Source organism: Mercenaria mercenaria, chromosome 6, assembly GCF_021730395.1.
Source record: "Mercenaria mercenaria strain notata chromosome 6, MADL_Memer_1, whole genome shotgun sequence".
In the NCBI taxonomy this organism is placed as follows: domain Eukaryota; kingdom Metazoa; phylum Mollusca; class Bivalvia; order Venerida; family Veneridae; genus Mercenaria; species Mercenaria mercenaria.
In genome coordinates this window covers 19,845,955-19,859,200 of record NC_069366.1, presented here as the reverse complement: position 1 = coordinate 19,859,200, position 13,246 = coordinate 19,845,955, and the positions used below count along the sequence as shown (strand labels likewise).

Genomic DNA, 13,246 nt, shown 5'->3' with positions numbered 1-13,246 from the left:
ATCTTTGCAATCATGTAAAAACCAATTGTTGGGCATCTAGAATATTCATTCGACGCCGCCTTCAGGTGTCGAGTATACGGGATACACTTTTATTTCGGACCCTGTAAAGATGGTAATGAATAGTTTCGGAGTGAACACGGTGAATAGTTTGTAAAAGGATCAACGATATTGCACAATACATTTTAGTGAATAAACAAAAAAATAGCAAAAAGAAAACATAAAAAATGTATGTAATGCAACTTATTATGTGATTTAAAACAATGTTATCTGTCTTTCCTCTCCTTATTTGTAGAGCAGAACATATTTTTTTATTTACAATTTCGTCAAAAATGTTGATCCAATTTATTGATAAGGGAGGTTACTCTGTAAGTCAAGTTTTCTAGGTCATAATGCAGTAATTCGGTCAAAAATGTGCTTCCGTGGTGTAAGAAAGAAGTCCCTTATAAATAGATCCTAATTTTTCCATTTTTCGCGCATTTGCGCGTAAATCGGGGGCCAAATTGGCATTATTTCACTCGTGGAATGAATTTTACATAAAATAGGACACTTTTCATGCTCATATTCGCATGTTTTCGAGTTGTTTACTTGAAAACGAAAGTAGGGTGTTTATTCTGCGGACCGCTTTCTGAAATGCGGCAATATGAGGGTACCTGACTTCAGTTGACTTGCATTTCACTGCATACTATTCAACACCCCTTTTTCTTTTCGTTTTCTTGAAGCAAATGTATGGATATCTTGTGGAAAATAGGTCTACGACGGAATGAAAATCTAGAAACTGTAACAAAATTGTTCTGAAGTAGCTGAATTTTATATGAAACAAAGAACAATTTCTTTTATTGGTATATAGCCTTCTATTTCTATTCTTAGCATGACCTACTTACCTATCTCATTTTCTATAAATAGAACACACCGCAGGTATACCATACTGCAACGCGTGAATCGCCTGGACAAGGGAGCGTTCGTGTATTTTACAATAATCTTGCAGTAAACTTAGAAGAGAATATTAAAAAAATATATATGGAAAATTACAATTTGCCTGCATAAAAATTCCTTGGAAAAAAACGTAGTTACAAAGTAAATAAAGGAATCAATAAGCATAGATATGTTGAAATGAACGAAGGAAGTGCCGCTGTTAACTAATTTTTAACATTTTGTCTTATTTTCAGTTTGTTGATAGGTACAGTGATGTAATTTCAGAATGCGCACACTTTTGCAAATTCCTATTTCTATGTTTTTTTTTTCTTTTTTCTTTCTTTTTTTATTGCTTATGTGTCATATAGATCTACTCATTGTTTACAGATATACACTGTCAACTAAGGTGTGCAATATGCTAAAGAGCATTTGGCTGAATTTGTCAGTGACAAGTTAATACTTCTTTAATTGTGGTTAGATCGAAATATCAAAAGCCATGGGACCATAACTTATCAAAGCATCAGACACTTTAAAATAGAATTCGTCACCTTGGCGCAAAAAGTGGATAAGTCCTTCTTTAAGTCAATGCAGTTATCCACTTTTTGCACTGAGGTGATTATTCCTTGTTGAATTTATATGTTCATTGATCTTATATGACTAGTCAGTTGCTCTGGTTTTATTATATCTTGTTACTTGCTTCTTTTTTGTTTTTAATTTAATAGAGTTTTTGTATTTGTCCATTCCTGACAAAAAAACAAACAAAAAAAAAACATTTTCATTGAAATATTTGCTACACTTTGGCAGTGGGTTATTATGCTTGCTAAATTTCTTGTAATATTAGATTTGAATCTAGACACTGAAATACTCCTAGTAACCTTACAGTTCAACGAGGACTTCAAGTTTATCGTTCGTCCGAAAAAAAAAAGAAGAATTCTATGATATTCAAAAGTATATAAGAAAGATTCATGCTTTGTGAATAGGGGCAATATAGAGATTATTTATGTTATATCATTCTTTTCTTGGACATAATTTTTGGTTGTTTTTGGCAACGGAAACAGTAAATTGCTGTGTATAATCTGCATTCTGAAATCTATAATGTAGGTGACTAAGGTCCATAAAACTTCATCAGTAAATAGAAAACACTCATTACATTACATGATAATAAAAATAATGGTTTCTGTGAGCCACAACTTTTCACAGGAGGTGACCTTAGTTAGTGAAATAATTACTTTAATTTTGTATGTAAAGGGACCACCTACTCGCAATGTTAATGTCATTGCAGGTAGAGGAGTTGTATTGCATGGTATAGCTTTTCTATTATGTTTAATCTTCATGTTTTAAACAGTTTATAACATATATTATTTTATGTGCTAATGTTGATAACTTGTAGTCAGTCAGACTAATAAAGTAATGATTAGGTGATTTCTCATATTGCAATAAATGCACTTCAGACACAACACTTGGCGGTGTCTTTGATGCTTGCATCAATGAATTTCCTTGTTCAATTATTGATCATCTTGGCTTTACAAATGTACGTCTTGTTTATGATAGAAATGTAAATTACATACATATGTTTAAAAGGAGGCTACGGGACCAATACATTCAAGAATGGAATCATGCTATTACTACTATGCCTAAATTATATTATTACTGTAAATTTAAAAAGGTGTTCGAATTTAAAGAATATCTCAACACTATTGTCAATGATAATCTGAGAAAAAGTTACACTTGTTTTAGATTAAGGAAATAGAACGTGGAAGATTTAACGGAACTGATAGAGAAAATAGATTATGTAAACTATGTAACCAAAATGTTATTGAAACTGAGTACCATTTTATGTTGTGCTGTAATAGATATGAACAATTAAGAAAGAAATATTTGGGAACCATTACCTGGCCTAGTATACAGAAATTTATTTGTTTCTTAATATTATGCACTTGTGTTATTTGTGTTGTATAATCTTGTAATTGTATTATATACTGTGTCTGTTTTATAGTCTATTGTATGACTATATTTCAGTGTGTCTTTGCCATAATTTTTATGAATGTAAATGGCCAAAGGCAATTTTATTGTCGATATGCCAATAAATTTGAAACCTTCATTGTTAAAAGTGCCAAAAGTAAAGGTTTTCGTGTTTGACATACTTTAGATCTATAGTACATAACTTCTCAGAGTACAAGACTGCAAACGTGACTCATTATTATGTTTTTGTTTCATATTAGGTAAATGTCTTTTGTTTCAAACGGAATGAAAAATGGAAAAAATAAATAATATTTGAAAATGAAGGTTAAACCAGCGCAAGAATAAATTCCTTGTTTGATGGCCAGAAACAGATCGAAATTAATTTTGATATGATTTATAATTTTAAAAAGTTTCAAAACATAAGCACTATCTTTTTTTAATATTTGACATAAAAACTGAATGCGGAAATTCCAGCTGGCTTCTCCGATTGCAATCAAACGTTTCACCTGTATACCAGAATATCAAACTGATATCGCCGATTTCTATCAAACTTTCCAGCTGTTATATAGGCATTGGAGACGAAAGGGCGAATGCGTAATCGGTGAACTGATAAAAAGCTGCGTGATAAGCCCACATGCTCTTACCTTGATTTCCTTAAATTCCATTTATGCATTACGTTTATTTTCTGTCTCAAATTGATAAAAATAATCTGTTGATTCTCATTGAGCTTGTAAAGTATATGTTCTACCTCCGGTTTGGTGATGATTCAACGTTTGTCAAAAATACTCATAAATATCCGTAAGCACCAGATATAACATATACATTACTGTAAAGAAGAATATATAGATTTTGCCCCCCTCGCTGCACAAAATAATAGGTTTTACTTCAGTTATTATAAATAGCCAAATTCGCATATGATGTTGAACTCAATCATATTATATTACAAGCATATAAGTTGCGTTGCCTTGCGTTGCGTTACGTTGCATTGCATTGAGTTGAATTGAATTGCATTTTGAAGATTGTTTTTCATTAATGTCGAAAAGTATCTTTTAAGAAAAAAAAACATCAAATCCTGGCCAGTTAAAATGCACAGTTATATTTTCTAAAATGTATACTATATTCTTTATGTTTGAAGTGGAGGACAGCCATCAAGAATTATTTCAAAATTATGTTTATTCCCTAAGCGGCAGAAAGTGGAAACAATGCTCTTTTGATAACATCTTCAAGCATACGTCATATTTTTCTTAAATTTAAATGTTGCAATGATCTTTCTTTGGATGCTTAATTTTTCTTCTTCTTCTATTTAGTATCTAAATAAGAAATATGGAATATGTGAACCAAACTATAGAACACGAGCCTGAAGTGACCTCATGCCAGCCGTCGTAAAGGTAAACTGTGCATAAAATGAGCTTGGCTATCAGCAGATGTAAATCTTCAACAACTGAGGATGAAAAAGAATTATATTATTGCATTTATTTATATGAACAGAACAGATGCCCGCTGCTCGTATGATGCAAATGTTGCAGGTAGACAGTGCAGATAGACAGTGCATGTTCTGTGTATAATTTTTTTGGTTATCTGCTTGATTTTTTTTCGGCATTTTCTTGTCAAGAACTGACGTACGAAAACGTCTATGTGAGCAATGACATGCTTCATAAATAAAACACACAGAAATCTGAAAATGTGCAATGTAATTATACACTGGATACATGTGAAGGCACGGGAGAGTGTCTATACACTAGGAAAAAATATCAAACAGATGTGTACGGACCACCCGTGTGCTAAATTTTAATTCAATAACTAACAAACAACTGAATGAAAGGGCTCCAAAACTTTCAAACGTCTATAATTTTGATAGCGCTTTATTAAAATCCTTAGAATCACATGTATAATTTAAAACCCATTTAAATGATACTGAATGGGCTGCGATTTGAAAGAATTCTTTCAAAATTTAGAAAATGCTAGTTTCAGTCGTCCTTTTTGAACTATGCCGGATATTACACGCACACATTTATTAGAAATGCATATTTTTCAATGATGACCTGTAAATGAACAAGCCATGTTACGACATCGATTATTACGCTGGTCACCATACAGTTAAGTGGAGGAAAAATGTTTCAGTATATCAACAGCCGAAAATGTTTATCTTAGTTATATATTTTACATATGATTTGGATTCCGTTATTTTTTACAAGTATAATTTCATTTATTAATGATATCTGCAAAATCTTCATTATACATGTATAAATATATACACAAGGGTTGTCCCAGTATGTTGTAGACTCAGGCTTGGAATAAACTTTTCTCATGACGCCCTACTGTAATTATTTTACACATACGTATTTTTTTTCTATTTCCAAGAAACTTTCTTTTATTAAAAAATAACTTAACTAAAAACGTTTTTGAGCTTTAATTGAGGTTCGATACATGTTTGCGATGCAACCCATTCGGTGCAACAATTTTAAACTTTTGATCCGTCATCAGACTGTTGTAATAACGGTATACAGAGTCAATATTTACGCTAAAAGTGCATATTGCGCGTCAGCTTTAAGGTAGTTCTGCACGTTTGATAAACCGGAAGTGATGGCGTAACGTCATTTATCCGGAAAACGTACAATAAGGCCTGGATTTGGCGTACGGAAATGAAAATCATTTTATGAATTAATGGCAACCTGTGAGTACATTTATTACAATGGTACTGTTACTATCTTTCTAAAGTTAAAATATGATATTAAAACATCAGACACGAGAAATTAGTCAAAATAATGTCACAAAATTAGCTTGAAAATGCGGCTTATTTTAATCATCGTCATATATCTAAAAAAAATAAGCACACGGACCTATACATCTTATTTCACCACATTATAGGCCATATGTTTTTACGGCTGTGAGAAGTTTCATTAAAATCTACATTGTAGAAAATTCTATTCGCAAAAATGTTATGAAAATTGTGACTTTCCCATAGACTCCCATTACGAAAACTTGTGTGTGGTCCGAATTTTTCAAATCAGTCTAGCAAAATATCGAGCACACGACCCTATCTTTTTTATTTGCTGAATTTTCTAAGGATATATTGAAGCTTTTAAAAATCAGGGTTTAATCAAATTCTACATTTTAGAAAAAAAAAATGATTCGAACGTGCAGAACTACCTTAAGCAGAAGTTGTTGAACTGAACTCGTTTCATGTATACGAGTGCTCAGTCGCAACCTGTACAAGAGCTCGTATATATATATAGAACACGGAATGCCCCCCTTGATGCATTCAGTAATTGCACAAGGAATAGAAATTATTTGGAAACTGTACACAAAAGTTCTACTATTCAGGGTCAATGTGACCTTGACCTTTGACCTATTGACCTCAAAATCAATAAGGGTCATCTGCTGGTCATGATCAACCTCCGTATTAATTTCGTAATCCTAGGCACAAGCGTTCTCAAGTTATCGTCCCGAAACAGTTTAACTGTTCAGGTTCAATGTGACCTTGACCTTTGGCCTACTGACTTCAAAATCAATAGGGGTCATCTGCTGGTCATGACCACTTTCAAGATCCTAGGCCCAAGCGTTCTCAAGTTAATGTCCGGAAATGGTTTACCTGTTCCTGGTTACTGTGACCTTGAACTTTGACCTACTGACCTCAAAATCAATAGGGGTCATCTGCTGGTCATGATCAACCTCCATATGAACTTTCATGATTCTAGGCCCAAGCCTTCCTGAGTTATCATCCGGAAACCCTTTAACTGTTCTGGGTCACTGTGACCTTGGCCTTTGACCTACTGATCTCAAAATCAATAGGGGTCATCTGCTGGTCATGACCAACGACCCTATCAACTTTCATAATCCTAGGCCCAAGCCTTCTTAAGTTATCATCTGGAAACGGATTGGTCTACATACCGACCAGCAGACCGACCGACCGACATCTGCTAATATACCCCTCCTTCTGGGGCATAAAAATTGGCGACGTCAGTAACGATCGGTCACCTTATCAGTACAGCTGTTGTCTCCCCTGATATCGATTTTTTGTCATATCGGTCTCATTTCTTCCTCATGAACCAAATTATGTGTACACGACGGAAAGCACGAGAATATCTTGAAGGCAAGAAATCGCGCGCTGTAGTCGATAGAAAGATAGACTAGCCACTAGACTGATAATAAATATATTTCTACATTTTTCCCTTTTTTGACGAATTCAATTTCATAGAGACAAAAGCCAGTCTATTTTAGAGATTTTCACAGAGGAATGATGTTGAAATTATGATATTGGACATAGGATATAGACTGGCTCAGTTGACTACATTTAATCATAAATATGTAAAAAGATATATCATAGTCTAGGAGCTAGTCTAATCGAAAGGCTGCGGCGACAGCAATATGCTAGAGGTACAATATGTCTTAAATGCCGACAGGAGGCACGTAAAAAGTATCTGTCAATTACATGATGCTGCTCTTGCGACTAATTACTACGATTTATCATTGTCACGTGTATTTTTGCTCTGGGTTCCTCGACAATTTTGAGAAATAATGAATAATATATCATTATGTGTCGGTAGATTTAAAGACGTTACGATGTGCGCCGGATGCTTTTATGTGTTCTACTTTATGCTGATGCAGAATCAGTTTTAATAAATGTTTTAGTGAAATTGTTCGTGTGTATTCCAAAATGCCGTGTTAAATGTCAGTTAAAAACCCCTTGAATTGGCGTGAATCACTTTCCGTACAATGTCTACGATTTAATGGGGCAACCCTCATATGTACACGTATATTAGCAATATGTATAAGAAAATTAATCTTGCACTAAGTCCAAAAATATATGAAACACAATGCTTATAACTTCTTCTTAACTTAGCTGCAGTGCATTTTTGATTCCCGATTTTTCTGCGCATACATGATGTTTTTTTACAAAATTTTATTACATTTAAAGTAAAGACAGCATGGTATTAGCATTTTTACAACGTTTTAAAAGAAAGATCCGTTTGTTTACATTTTGTCTAGTTGTTACCTTGTCAGTTTTCCAATTGCTATAAAACTGAGCTACTTGATTAGAAATCTGTATGTTTCTTCATTACTTGGGTAGTTATGATCCAGGAGTTGTATGAGGTCTAATGATAATTATTAGCTGAGAACATTTATTGTCAAGAATAATTAGTAACACACGTGTATATAGGATGAAAGGTTCTTTTTAACAATCTGAGGGTCGGTTGTTAAATGAGATAAAAGGAGTGTTAAAAAGATTTGTATGTAAAACCCGGCTACAAAAAAATCTACAGGCAGTGTTTCACAAATTAATTTCCCCATTTATTTATTTTGTTTGAAACAAAAGAACACTTATCAACCCTGGAACTAACGAACAATTATATCTGAGGTATATAATAAACTCTGTGAACAAAGTATACTGGAAAATTCTAACCGACATTATTTGTAAAGATAAAAACTGCATCTTTCTAATGTATCAAAAATGGATGTGTAAAAAGATACACTGATTTTTCATTAAGGCAATTGCAAGTAACCCGTATGCAGAGTTCTCTGCTTGATGGAATCGTTCCACAGAATTTTTTATATCTGTCTTCACTTCGAATTCATTTTATACTCTTTATCTGTGCAGTAATATGGGGTTATACTTCTTTATGACAAATTTCCTTCCAGCAGGGATTAATGTGAAAATAAAAGCGCAGTAATCTTTTGAATGCATGGGGTAAGCCCAAACTGCAAGCCTTTTTAAAACACTGATGTTTAATAAGACCTTTCATTCCCGTTAGTGACCCTTATCATTTCGTCGGCATATGATTTATTTTGATTTTTTTAGAAATTTGAAAATAGGTCTATATACTTACTAAATATTATATGAAACACGTTGAAGATGTTATAAAGTAAAATTTCATAATTTAGCTTTATACAACACTGTGCCCTTAAACGTCATTTGTACAAAAGCAAGGAGCTGTTGAGACCACTGTCACAGGACCTCCAAGGTAGGAGTCCCGCGGTCTGTATTTGTGCACATCACTACATCGCTGTGCCCTGACAGATACTCTTCGAGTTAGCAAAAGCTTTGTAGAGCAAGAGTCAGCAAATGTCATGGCCAAATCATAATGAACCATCTGTATGTAATTAGAAGGAATCTTGTCTGACTGCAGGTTACCCTAGTGTGGGCCATTAATGTAACATTCATTGTCTGTTAATACTTACAGAATTATCTCAGTGTCGTTACATGTGTATCAATATATATACGAAAACAAACATGCTTGTTTACATGGAAACTTTCTGCGATTGATTAACATTAATTTTTATACTTGACAAATTTTATACTGTTAGGTGATTCTATCATCCGAATAAAGTTTGTAAAAGTGGGTACTTGGCATTTTCAAGAAGTTAAACATAATGGTCAAAATTTTGCTTCCAGATATTTCAGATTCAAATATTGTATGAGATGTAGGCATGGCGTTAATAGTGATTTTTCTTTCTCTCTGCTCCTCGCTGGTCATTTTACCCAGAGAAAAAATGAGGAATAAAGCTTTGGTTGTAAAGCGCTTCCTTAAAGAGGCATACCCTATAACTTGGTGCACCCGAAAACCGTCCGAAATTGATTTACTTACAGAGAATTTATAATTTTACATCGAATGATGCGACCCCAGATCGCTGCACCTTATCGTTCGCCCAAAATTCTCGTTTTTCTGTCACTTTTGTTTTGCGCCACCGCAACACCTACAACGCGCTTATCCGGGCGTAGCAGTCGAAAGGGGATAGGTACCAACAGGGGTACCGTTTGATGGATATTGGAACGCTCGATTATCGGTCTTACTACTGTAAAATTTAAATCATATATATTATTGTAAAACGGTGGATAGCGATTTATTATAAAATGTCACTATATTGCAGTTTACGTGGCTTAAATGACATTTTTCCATGCAAGTTCTTCTGTGAAATTTCATTTATTTATCTTAGGTTCATTTAGCTAATAATATAGGTTCTCTGTATCTAGTACTCCCCTCGTTATAGGATATGCCCTTTAAAAGCTTACATATTATACATTACTGAAATATTTTGGTAAACTTTTTTCTCTCTAGAATTAAATCGGGTTATTCGTATATAATCAGTGTCGATGTTTATACAGCCGAACTGCAAGTTGCTTGCAGATATATAGTTATCATTGAAAAGCTTGTTTAACGTTAGGAATACGTCAGAAGAGAGGAAAATAAAACAAAACTTGATAATCATATATACAAATTGCAGATAAAAGGTACAGAAATCTTACCATATGTTTTTTACTAGATGACTAAAGGTAGCTTATATATAAAACGTTTGATAATTCAATATATATTTTGGCAAACTTACTGGTATTACTGAAACATATTCTCTGACGTGTTTGGATAACTATTCCATGAATGAATCCTTAACTTCTTTATACGTTTTCGTCTTCAGAAACATTTTATATGTAAAGTTATATACAATAAATAGCCCAGTAATACCGATTTAGACCAACAGTGTCAATGCAATTACGTTGAAAAGTAGTATTAAAGTAGACGAGTCTTGTGGCACTACAAAATTATGAAAACCTGCCAGAAACTGTTCACCTAAACGCAAAAGGACGGTAACATTTTATGAATAAAGTAAGAGATACAACATAATTGTGCCGGGAACCAAGCTCTTGAAATGATCCCGTATTTATAGGTCTTGAAAAGTGTTACTGACTTCAATGAATAGCATTAATTGTTACTTAGGTTGTCCTGTCATTTGGTTTACTTTGGCTCGATCATACGCTATAACACACGCTATAACATTTATTTGAACATTTTTGTCCTTATGATACTAATGTTACTTTTGCTATACCGTCAACTGATGATCATCAGGTTCCGAAATAGTGTACAAAATAATATTGTGTGTTTTAAAAGATTGAAGAGCAAATGAAACTAGATTAGTGCTGTTCCTGGTCCTTGTATGTATGGTTTTTTTTTTGTTTTACAGAAATACCTTAAGTTTGTTAAAAATTTGGACATTTTTTATATGATTTCTGAGCGTCATCAGCGAAATCAAGCACATATAATATCAGTGATTGAACGACGGACACAGGTTGTCTTGAGGCTAATAACAAGATATATGAGGAGGATAGTTAAGAGTCTTGATCATTTATACATGAAGATATTATCATATCTTACATCTGTAGATCTTTCCCACCAACAGATAATCTCATGATCTTACCGTCTTCAGCACCTTTGAACTTCGGTTATGAAGTACTGTTATCATGTTAAACGAATGAAACAGGACTCGTGGAGCAGAATATGTAATTATGTCACGAATATATCGAAAATATACATGCAACAGATAAAAAAAAAAGTTCTTAAGTATTTATGGCATGTTTCACACAAAAGCTTGTTAATTTGATAGATCTTTATGTCCGAAATTTAGCAAGGCTCATAAACCCACTTTTGCAAAAGAAATATATTTTTTGAATGTCAGACAGGTTCTGTGACATCCCGTACTTTTAAAGTGATCGTATAAAATATATTTTACTTGAATTCAAGCTTTAATTAAAGTTAGGCTGATAAATTACGTCGCAGCCAGGACATTTTCTCAAAGTGTTTTTATATTTTCTCCCTGACTTTTCCATACTATATACAAATATCTTATTATCTTGTGACGCAAACTTACACGTCTTTTAAGACTTTTATTAAACAAGCACTAAAATAACTCTGCATATAAATGCATCTTGTGACGTCAACTAGTGAAATTGCAATCATTATGACGAGATCCATTTTCTCGTGACTTAGCTCAATAATTTCTCATTGCTTTTAAAAGTCTATAAGAACTATAGAATTGTGAAAACGATTTTAAATACAAATGATGCGGGAATGATATATTACGAGAATATATCTCTCTATAAAATGTCAACAAATTTCAGTTTCTTGCCGTTGTTTTATTTGCATCTTTAAATACATTTTGTAGTACATATATATTACCTTGAAGCAGACTGGTAATAATACATACCCTGAAAATCCGAAAATAATCTGCGGCTTATCATGTCTTTACTTTTACATCATGGGAGGGAATTCAACAGGTTGGAATAAATGGGGGCATTCTTAAGAAAGGAAAGTTGAAAGTTTGTTACGCTCCTACCTTTCAACCAAAAAAATAAATGCATTCTGTATTTATATATCAGCATGGAACAATGTGGTGTATACATAAGTATGCTGTCAAGAAACAATTGGCGTGTTGTTTCCTGAAACTGCTGTAGTCACTTTTTGTTAAACTGCAAGTAATTGTACACATTTTTCTGTTTTGCTTTGCCTGTAAATATGTGTAAATCAAGTAGTTTGATGTGGTATGGAAGAGCTTTGTAAAGATAGGAGCGCATGAAACTAGACAACAAACCTTTTTACTACTTGAAAGGGCTACATGTATAAGGGCTATATATATATATAAGGTTCGGATCAAACGTTTTGTAAGTGGAAAATAGTTATAAATTTATTTTTACCGTAGTTCCGGCTCCCGCGCTCAAGTCAACCGATGGTCGTCTGCTTGGTGGTCCAGTTGGACTTCGTAGATCTGTGGAAGGGCTTTTTGGTAAATTGAGGGGTAGCGCAAGGTTACCGAAATCAACAGAGGGACGCCGTGAAAACTGATCAACTCCTGCACTATAGTCTATGGATGATCGTCTACTCTGATGTCCGGCGCCGGCAGAAAGGTCAACTGACAGACGCCGACCTCTATTCATAATGATGTATTTAATTCATACAAATAGTAAGTACTTAATCCATAAAATACAAAGATAAATCCTTTATATTATAACTGCACATGTAAATCCACTTATAATCACCATGTGAATATAAACGAACTGCAGCTTTTCCAATTTTTTTTTCTGCTTGATTTCACTGGGTAACGAAAGGATAGAAAGTCAGAGAATTACTATTATTCTGTGCACGAGAGTTACAATTAGCAGCAGACGACAATGTTTTATTATTAGTTGCAGACGAGAATCAACAATGAGGAGCACGTGGAGTAATCATCTACTGAGATTGTATCAGCACGAAACATGGCACCCCAAAACCATTAAATATACTCCGAGAATCACCGAGTTAGATCAACAGAAGACGTATCGTTACGATTTTCTCGCACAAATGATCATTCTTCGATCTAGATAGAACACGTACATTACTATGCCAAGTTTTCAATGAACGCCGACGTAAACATCAAGTTTGATAAGGTATTTTAATAATATAACACTTGTAAAATGTTTTTTTTCCAGACTGCCTCTCTCTCGCACGTGAAATCTTTCGTCTGGTTACATTGGCTTATCAGAAAATATTTTCCTGTATAGAACGAGATAAAATAGTGCCAATAAAATGAGCTCTTTACCTCTGTAAGCGGAAAGATAAAATATATT

At 33.7% G+C, this 13,246-nt stretch overlaps 1 protein-coding gene across 13 annotated transcripts in view; it reads right to left on the bottom strand.

The window, feature by feature from the left end:
* Positions 1-12,475, bottom strand: part of LOC123550631 (FH1/FH2 domain-containing protein 3-like) — a 161,849-nt gene extending 149,374 nt beyond the window's left edge. For 12 of the 13 annotated variants that reach the window (XR_008371279.1, XM_053545326.1, XM_053545325.1 and 9 more), the window contains exon 1: positions 12,338-12,469. The gene's annotated coding sequence lies outside the window, so the exon portion shown is untranslated. Of the gene's footprint in view, positions 1-12,337 lie in introns of all 13 variants that reach the window. The other variant, XM_053545328.1, reaches the window with a different exon arrangement.
* Between the last annotated feature and the right edge of the window lie 771 nt (positions 12,476-13,246).